Genomic DNA, 10187 nt, shown 5'->3' with positions numbered 1-10187 from the left:
TTAGATTGTTACGCCGAGACCTATTGTTCAGATCTTCCAGGCCTTCCTCCATCGCTTCGATTTTCGCGTGGAGATAGGTGATGTCTTGTAGGTGAGCTTGGGATTTCGATTTTAGGTCCGTGATGCACGTGTCGGCGTGGTCTGTCCTGTGTGTCAGGGTTTCAATGTCCTCTCGGAGGCCTGTGAGCCGTTTGTCAAGCTCCGATGCCACGTGAGTTTTTATTTCTGCAGTGGCTTCATTCAGCATTTGCCGCATGTCTCGCAGGGTTAATGGGGCGTACAGGGCTGTGGTGTGCACAGGCTCTGCCATGTCTGCCCCTGTCTCTTCCGTGCTTTGGCGGGAAGATGGCCGGCCTGGGTCTTGCTGCGGTCGGAACATCGTGGCAACCGACGGGGTCTGTTCCCATTTCTGTTTGCCGCCGCCCATTGCCGTGTGTGCCGTGCTGTGTCCTCTCGGGTCGTTTAGGTGCTCGTGAGTGCGGATTTTGGCGGATTGGATTTGTTGGGAAGAGGGAGCTACAGGTTTATGCTGCCATCTTCCTCAACACTCAGGCCACGCCCCTCCTGAAATAATTTTTAAACCTTTGCCCCTCTAATTTAAGACTATGTCCTCTTGTTGTGGTAGTTTTTCTTCTTTTAAATATAGTCTCATCCTTTACTGTGATGATTCCCTTTATGTATTTAAATGTTTCTATCATATCCCCCCTGTCTCGTCTTTCCTCCAAGCTATACATGTTAAGATCCTTTAACCTTTCCTTGTTTTATCCTGCAATCCATGAACCAGTTTAGTAGCCCTTCTCTGAACTTTTTCTAAAGTATCAATATCCTTCTGAAGATACGGTCTCCAGTACTGCGTACAAGTGAGGTCTAACCAGTGTTCTGTACAATGGCATGAGCACTTCTCTCTTTCTACCGCTAATGCCTCTCCAAATACAACAAAGCATTTTGCCAGCATTTCCTGCTGCTCTATTACATTGTCTTCCTACCTTTAAGTAATTTGAAATAATTACTCCTAAATACCTTTCCTCAGATGTTGAGGTTAGTAGGGTATCAAATATTCTATACTCTGCCCTTGCGTTTTTACGCCCAAGATGCATTATCTTGCACTTATCCACATTAAATGTCAGTTGCCACAGCTCTGACCGTTTTTCTAATTTATATAAATCATTTGTCATTTGGCTTATCCCTCCTGGAACATCAACTGTTGCAAATTTTAGTATCATCAGCAAAAAGACATACCTTGCCATCAAGACCTTCTGCAATATCACTAATACAAATATTAAAGAGAATGGGTCCAAATACAGATCCCTGAGGTACCCCACTGGTAACTAGACCTTGCTTTGAATATACTCCTTTGACTACAACCCTCTTTTGCCTGTCACTCAGCCACTGCCTTACCCATTTAACAATATTGGAATCCAAACTTAAAGATTGCAGTTTATTGAGGAGCCTTCTATGTGGAACAGTATCAAAAGCCTAACTAAAATCTAGGTAGGCAATGCCTACTGCACCACTCTGATCTATTATTTTAGTTACCCAATAAAAAAAAAACAATAAGATTAGTTTGGCATGATCTTCCTGAAGTAAACGCATGTTGTCTCTGATCTTGAAATCCATGTGATTTTAGATGTTCAACAATCCTATCTTTTAACATGGTTTCCATCACTTTCCCCACTACTGAAGTAAGGCTTACTGGCCTATAGTTGCCTGACTCCTCCCTACTACCTTTCTTGTGAATGGGTACAACATTCACTAATTTCCAATCTTCTGGGACTTCTCCTGTTAACAATGATAGGTTAAATAAATCCGTTAATGGTTTTGCTAGTACACCACTAAGTTCTTTTAATAACTTTGGGTTTATCTCATTAGGCCCCATCAACTTATTTGTCTTTACTTTTGACAGCTGAAATAGAACCTCTGCCTCTGTAAACTCACATGTAACAAATGACCCATTTGTATTTTTTCTTAACTGAAGTCCCTCTCCTTCATTTTCATCTGTAAATTGGATTCATCAATTTGGAGTGGGCATGGAACATATTCTAAAATATCCTTAACTGTTACCCTTTTCTCAGCAAATATCCCAAGTGGTTTTCCCATTTGTGGGTGAAATAGGGGAGACGGGAGTGTTGCAAAAGTTGTATCAGTTTAAGACATTCTGATGTGGGTTTGGGCAACAGGGTTGTTCCAGAGCACCATTGTTCAAACTCTGTAGGATCTCTAAACTCCCCAGCTGGAAGCTGTAGAGTCTTGAGGAAATGCTTTAGTTGAAAGAATTGGAAGGATTGTGCCTGATTAGGACTGGTGTGTGACACCAATGCCGTACGAGGCTTCATCCTGGCCTCTCCCAATAACTAAGCAATAGGTATATAGGAGGAGTTGTCGATACCAGACTCTATAGAAAACCAGAGACCCCGCAAAATTATATTTTTATCCAGATAATTAATGCCCCTATTTTATACATGACAATACCTTACTGGCCTAAGCAACTGCTGATTAACATTGCAAATTGTTGCCTAGTTTGTTGTCTATAACAATTTTCTAATCCTTCTACTGTTATCCCTAATTCAATACCAGTTAAAGAATAAGTTTATTTTAATTTTTTTTAACCCGAAGTGCATAGATTCACATTTTTCGACATTCAATTTCATCTGCCATTTGAGTGCCCAGTCCCCCAATTTATTTAAATCCATATTTCAAGATCATTTATAAATATGCTAAATAGAAGCTGTCCCAGAACAGAACACCACTTACCTCTTTTGTCCAGCTTAAAAATTGGCTATTAATGACAACTCTCTGTACTCTATCTTTAAGCCAATGTTCTACCCAAGATTTCATCTAGACCAATTTCTTTTAGTTTGAACACTTACCTTTTGTGAGGAACCATATCAAGCATCTTGCCAAAATCCAAGTAGATCTCATTCACTGCAACACCTTGATCTATACTTATTTCTTATTTCTTCGTAGAATGCATTTGGGTTAGTTTGACATGACCTATGTCTCATAAAACCATGCTGATTATTGCAAATAACAATGCTCTTCCCAATGAATTCCTGAATATTATCTCTTAATAACCCTTCATATACTTTTCCAGCCACAGACTTTAAGCTCACAGGTCTATAATTTTTTTTTTAATATAGGAACCTTGTCTATTACAAATGCAGAAATCTCATAATGTCAAAAATGTGACATGCATAAAATCTGTTTAGTTTCTATTGACGTTGATGAAGAATACCTCAAGGATATTCTTAAAAAGGCATTAAACTCACTTTGTCATTTGGCCCATTTTCCAGAAATGACACCTGTACCCGTTGTTCGTTTGTTGTTTTCTTTTTATATTATACTCAGAAGTGAATATTTGAGAGAGTGTCTCTCTCTCTCTCTCTCTCTCTCTCTCTCTCTCTCTCTAAATCTCCTTGCTCCCTACAGCTGCAATCTGTCTTCTCTGGCGAGAAAACCAGAATGACTAAAGTATCCCCAAGCCAACTCTGCTATATATTGATTCATAGCCAGGTTTTCTTTTTCAGTGTGAGAATGTGTTCTTCAACATGGATGAACAGAACCAGCTGGTAGATCAGTGGTGCAATTTTATGACATGTGAGGGAGAAACAAAATTTGCTCCGGCAAATACAGAAAAAAAGTTAAAATTGCACATTACATTCTCCTTTAGGAAATAATATTGAACACAAAATCCCAAAGTATCACTTGAATAGTGACATGTACTATATTAATACTGTGCAAGGTAGTCAGTATCAATGGCTGAGTGAGTAGTGAGGGCTGAGTGAATTACGCTAAATGTATGGGTTTTTAATTCGATATACCGTGTGTGTATGTGTAGTGCTGCAAACAGTGTGGTTGGATGGTGAGAACTCAAATGGTTAGTGCACCAGTTGCAGTACCTCCAGGAAATATGCATATCTAGTATAGTCAACTCATAGTTACATAGTTATAGACTTGCATTTATCAAGTTCGGCCTTTCTCACATGTGTTTTTGCTGTTGATCCAAATGAAGGCAAAATACCCAGTTCGAAGCCTGTTCCAAATTTGCAACAAGCTAGGGAAATACTTTCTTGATCCTAGAATGGCAATCAGATCTCTCCTTGGATCAAGAAGCTGTTAACTCACGTAATACAAAGTATATCCTTGAATTTTGTGTTTTTTTCAAGTAGTCATCCAGTTTCTGTTTAAACATCTGTGCAAATTGTGACAGAACCACATCTTCAGACAGAAAATTCCACATACCTGTTGTTCTTACTGTGAAAAGTAGACATGTGCAATTCGTTTCAATCCGAATATGAATTCGGACGAATTTCGGGCAATTCGGACATTCGGGTACTTCCGAATGTCCGAATTGCTGAAGTGCCGAATTGCCGATGTGCCGAATTGCCGAGGTCCCGAAGTTCCGAAATTACCGAATTTCCGAAGTGCCAAAGTTCCGAAGTACAGTATTGCCTAAGTACTAATATACTTACCCAGTGAAAGAAGAAGAATGTTACATTGTATACAATTGTAAATAAAAAGTGTACAAACATAGCCAGGATTCAGCTGTAAGTAGTGATGTCGCGAACATAACATTTTCAGTTTGCGAATGGCGACCGCGAACTTCCGCAAATGTTTGCGAATGGGCGAACCGGGCGAACCGTCATAGAGTTCAATGGGCAGGCAAATTTGAAAACTCCCATGGAAAATTACATAGTTGATGCAGAGTCTGGTTTTAACCCATAAAGGGCATAAATCACCTAACATTCCTAAATTGTTTGGAATAACGTGCTTTAAAACATCAGATATGATGTTGTATCGATCAGGTAGTGTAAGGGTTACGCCCGCTTCACAGTGACAGACCAAACTCCCCGTTTAACGCACCGCAAACAACCGCAAACAGTCCATTTGCACAACCGCAAACTCCCTATTTGCACAAAATACCAAGCTAGCCATGTCCCGTTCCTTCTCCTCACTGATGTCATTGAAGGTCTCTCTTCCTCCACCCAGGAAGCGGGAGATGGAAAAAGATGCTTGGTCGTTCCTCCTACTCCAAATTTGGGGCACTGCGCGTGCAATCTAATGTGCCACCAGATAGGAGTGGTGTGTTAAGTAGTACTATTCCTATCAGTTAAATCCCTGTTACATCCCCTATCAGGGGACGTGTATATAAGGCATCGATTTTAGGAAGCGGGAGATGGAAAAAGATGCTTGGTCGGTCCTCCTACTTAAAATTTGGGGCACTGCGCGTGCAATCTAATGTGCCACCAGATAGGAGTGGTGTGTTAAGTAGTACTATTCCTATCAGTTAAATCCCTGTTACATCCCCTATCAGGGGACGTGTATATAAGGCATCGATTTTAGGAAGCGGGAGATGGAAAAAGATGCTTGGTCGGTCTTCCTACTTAAAATTTGGGGCACTGCGCGTGCAATCTAATGTGCCACCAGATAGGAGTGGTGTGTTAAGTAGTCCCCCTCATCAGGCCTTTTTTAGTCGAATGTATCGCCCACTGTCAGTCCCTTCGGGATCCATCCCTCATTCATCTTAATAAAGGTGAGGTAATCTAGACTTTTTTGAGCTAGGCGACTTCTCTTCTCAGTGACAATACCTCCTGCTGCACTGAAGGTCCTTTCTGACAGGACACTGCGGAGTAATATTGATTGGCGAGTATCTGGCTCAGATTCAACGTCCAAGTTGGTATTATTCGACCCAGGGAGATAAAATAAAGTATATAGTGCTCTCTGTATAGTAATTAAAAGGTATAAAAAGAGAATAAATATACTACTCACAGTATATAGAGCAGGCTTGTACTGCTCAATGTAGGTGCTTGGGTGGTATCATCCCCACCTAAGGATTCTTTAGGCTTCTCGTCAGGTAGATAGTATATGTATAGTCCGGTGAAAAAGAAATCAAAATGGCTATAAAATGTTTTATGCCAAAGTATTTTCTTTATTGTAAAATAATAAAATTAATATCTAAACGCGTTTCGCCGCAAGGGCTTCTTCAAGTAGATAATAGTAAAAGAGGTCCCTCTTTTACTATTATCTACTTGAAGAAGCCCTTGCGGCGAAACGCGTTTAGATATTAATTTTATTATTTTACAATAAAGAAAATACTTTGGCATAAAACATTTTATAGCCATTTTGATTTCTTTTTACTATACAGAGAGCACTATATACTTTATTTTATCTCCCTGGGTCGAATAATACCAACTTGGACGTTGAATCTGAGCCAGATACTCGCCAATCAATATTACTCCGCATATCCTTGAGTGGGGATTATTCCACTTCACGTGCGTTATATCAGAGCTAGGTTCTAGCTCTGAAAAGTGTGAGTAAGACTACTTTTATTTTATTTTATTTACCATTTATTCATCTATATACTGTGCCATTGGAGTTCCTCTTGTTTTTTTCTTCACATATTACTTCACTGGATTTCAAGGACACCTTTGTGAAGACACACCCCATTTTACGCCTCAGGATCCCTGTTCTTATACACGGCATCTACCATTATGGACTTATGATAAGTGCTTTGGACTTTGGAATATTGCCAATTATCCATTTATATTTCATTTAATATTTAATATTAAATTGTATTATTTTATATTATTTATTATATACACTCTTATATGTTTTACTGTATATTTTAGGCGCAACCTTTTTTTGTTCTATTTTGCATCATTTCTTATCATTAGGGGATTATAGGGGACTCCCCTTTAAGGATTGCAGCCTTACTATTATTTTCTTGTGTGGCAATCTAGCGCTGATTTTTTCTCTTTCCATCAGGCCACAGGTCAAGCCTGCACACCCAGTAGTCGAGGGGTTCATCGCTCCTCAGAGTGTCGATATCTGCAGTTAAGGCGAGGTAGTCTGCTACCTGTCGGTCGAGTCGTTCTCTGAGGGTGGACCCCGAAGGGCTGTGGCGATGCGTAGGACTTAAAAAGCTCTGCATGTCCTCCATCAACAACACGTCTGTAAAGTGTCCTGTCCTTGCCGGCGTGGTCGTGGGAGGAGGAGGATTACTTTCACCTCTTCCCCTGTTAGAGTCCCGTTGTGCTGTGACATCACCCTTATACGCTGTGTAAAGCATACTTTTTAATTGATTTTGGAACTGCTGCATCCTTTCCGACTTGCCGTAATTCGGTAAAATTTCAGGCACTTTCTGCTTATACCGTGGGTCTAGTAGCGTGGACACCCAGTACAGGTCGTTCTTCTTCAGCCTTTTTATACGAGGGTCCCTCAACAGGCACAACAGCATGAAAGACCCCATTTGCACAAGATTGAATGCCGAGCTACTCATGTCCTGTTCCTCGTCCTCAGTGATCTCTCTGAAGGTATGTTCTTCCCCCCAGTCACGTACAACACCACAGGTACCAGATAGGTGACAACGAGCACCCTGGGATGCCTGTTGTGGTTGGTCTTCCTCCTCCTCTTCCTCAAAGCCACATTCCTCCTCTGACTCCTCTTCCTCACAATCCTCTTCCAGCATTGCCGCAGGTCCAGCAAGCGATGCTGATAAGGCTGTTTCTGGTGGTGATGGTGACCACAACTCTTTCTCTTCACGCTCATCTACGGCCTGATCCAGCACTCTTCGCAGGGCACGTTCCAGGAAGAAAACAAATGGTATGATGTCACTGATGGTGCCTTCGGTGCGACTGACTAGGTTTATCATATCCTCAAAAGGACACATGAGCCTACAGGCATTGCGCATGAGCGTCCAGTAACGTGGCAAAAAAATTCCCAGCTCATACAAATACTCGTTAACGGCTTTTTCTTGTTGGAGCAGGCGGTCGAACATTAGGAGTCTTGAATTCCAACGTGTCGGGCTGTCGCAAATCAAGCACCTCACTGGCATGTTGTTTCGCCACTGGATATCGGAAAAGTGCGCCATGGCCGTGTAGGAACGCCTGAAATGGCCACACACCTTCCTGGCCTGCTTAAGGACGTCCTGTAAGCCTGGGTACTTATGCACAAAGCGTTGTACGATCAGATTACACACATGTGCCATGCACGGCACATGTGTCAACTTGCCCAAATGCAATGCCGCCAACAAATTTCTTCCATGGTCACAAACCACTTTGCCGATCTCCAGTTGGTGCGGAGTCAGCCACTGATCCACCTGTGCGTTCAGGGCGGACAGGAGTGCTGGTCCGGTGTGACTCTCTGCTTTCAGGCAAGTCAACCCCAAGATGGCGTGACTCTGCCGTATCCGGGATGTGGAACAGTACCTGGGAAGCTGGGGGGTGCCGTTGATGTGGAGCAAGACACAGCAGCAGAAGAGGACTCAGCCAAGGAGGTTATGGAAGAGGATGGAGTAGGAGGAGTAGAGGAGGTGGCAGCAGGCCTGCCTGCAAGTCGTGGCGGTGTCACCAACTCCTCTGCAGAGCCACGCATTCCATGCTTGGCAGCCGTCAGCAGGTTTACCCAATCCGCAGTGTAGGTGATATACCTTCCCTGACCATGCTTTGCAGACCAGGTATCAGTTGTCAGATGTACCCTTGCCCCAACACTGTGTGCCAGACATGCCATTACTTCCTTTTGCACAATCAAGTACAGGTTGGGGATTGCCTTTTGTGCAAAGAAATTTCGTCCAGGTACCTTCCACTGCGGTATCCCAATAGCCACAAATTTTTTGAACGCCCCAGACTCCACCAGCTTGTATGGTAAAAGCTGGCGGGCTAAGAGTTCAGTCAAGCCAGCTGTCAGATGCCGGGCAAGGGGGGTGACTTTGTGACATTGGCTTCTTCCGCTCAAACATGTCCTTGACAGACACCTGACTGTGGGCAGATGAGCAGGAACTGCTCAAGGCGAGAGATTGGGGGGCGGATGGTTGAGAGGGGGCAAGGAGGACAGCAGTGGTTAACGTGGCTGAAGATGCTGGACCAGGAGGAGGATGGCGGCTTTGAGTTTGTGTGCTGCTTGTACTCATGTGTTGATCCCATAGGCGTTTGTGATGTGCAATCATGTGCCTTCGCAAAGCAGTTGTACCTAGGTGGGTGTTGGACTTCCCACGACTCTTTTGGCACAGGTTGCATATCGCTGTTGTCAGAGGCAGACACACACCAAAAATGCCACACTGCTGAGCTCTGCAATGACGGCATTCTGTTGGTGGCAACAGCATGCGTTGATTGGCGTGCTGTCTGGCTGACCCCGGGTGCTGTTGCATGCTGTCTGACTGTGCCACTAGCTCCTTGTGACGACCTTCCCCTGCTTCCAACTCGTCTCCTCCTCCTCCTCTCTGTCTCCCCATCTGAATTTCCCCCTGTTCTTCTTCTCTTTTAGCGGGCACCCACGTGACATCCACGGACACATCATCATCATCAACTGCTTCACTTGTATCTGACAACTCAGCAAAGGAAGCAGCAGCGGGTACAACATCATCATCATCACACCGTACGTGTGTAATGCTGCCTGACTGAGACATATCCCTGTTATCTACATCCTCTGGCAATAATGGTTGCGCATCACTCATTTCTTCCAACTGATGTGTGAATAACTCCTCTGACAGATCAAGTGAAGCGGCTGTGGTGCCAGTGTTGGTTGTGGTGGCAGGCGGGCGAGTGGTAACTTGAGAGGTGCCCGAAGCTAAGCTGGAGGAGGATGGTGAGTCAAGGTTCCGAGCGGAAGCTGTAGAAGATTGGGTGTCCTGTGTTAGCCAGTCAACTATGTCCTCAGAACTTTTCAAGTTCAGGGTACGTGGCCTCTGAACACTGGGCATTATTCTAGGGCCAAAGGGAATCACAGCACCACGACCACAACGGCCCCTGCGGGGTGGCCTGCCTCTGCATGTCATTTTTTTTTTTCGATTAGTGGTACTATGCGTGCAAGCTACTGTGACAACAGATATGAGTGGCACTGGTGTGACACTGTGCCCTGGCAGGCCCTGAAACGCACACTCGTGAAGGAAACTGACTGCTATTATATAACAGTCCAAAAAGTTTAGTTTTTTTTTTTAAATGCAAGCTATTGGGACACCAGATATGAGTGAGTGGTGGCACTGGGCAGGCCCTGAAACGCACACTCGTGAAGGAAACTGACTGCTATTATATTACAGTTGTAACGGATCACCTGGCACCCCGACTGAGTACCTCCGTTAATGGATGCTCCTAGTGCTTCCTGAGGACTCCAAGCACTCTGGCAGACACCACAATCACCAAATCCGAGAAACCTTTTAAATTCTCCCAAGCATATGAATGCTGTAGACCATTGAA

The sequence above is a fragment of the Pelobates fuscus genome, chromosome 3, assembly GCF_036172605.1.
Source record: "Pelobates fuscus isolate aPelFus1 chromosome 3, aPelFus1.pri, whole genome shotgun sequence".
Classification (NCBI taxonomy): Eukaryota; Metazoa; Chordata; class Amphibia; order Anura; family Pelobatidae; genus Pelobates; species Pelobates fuscus.
This window is presented reverse-complemented; position numbering follows the sequence as displayed.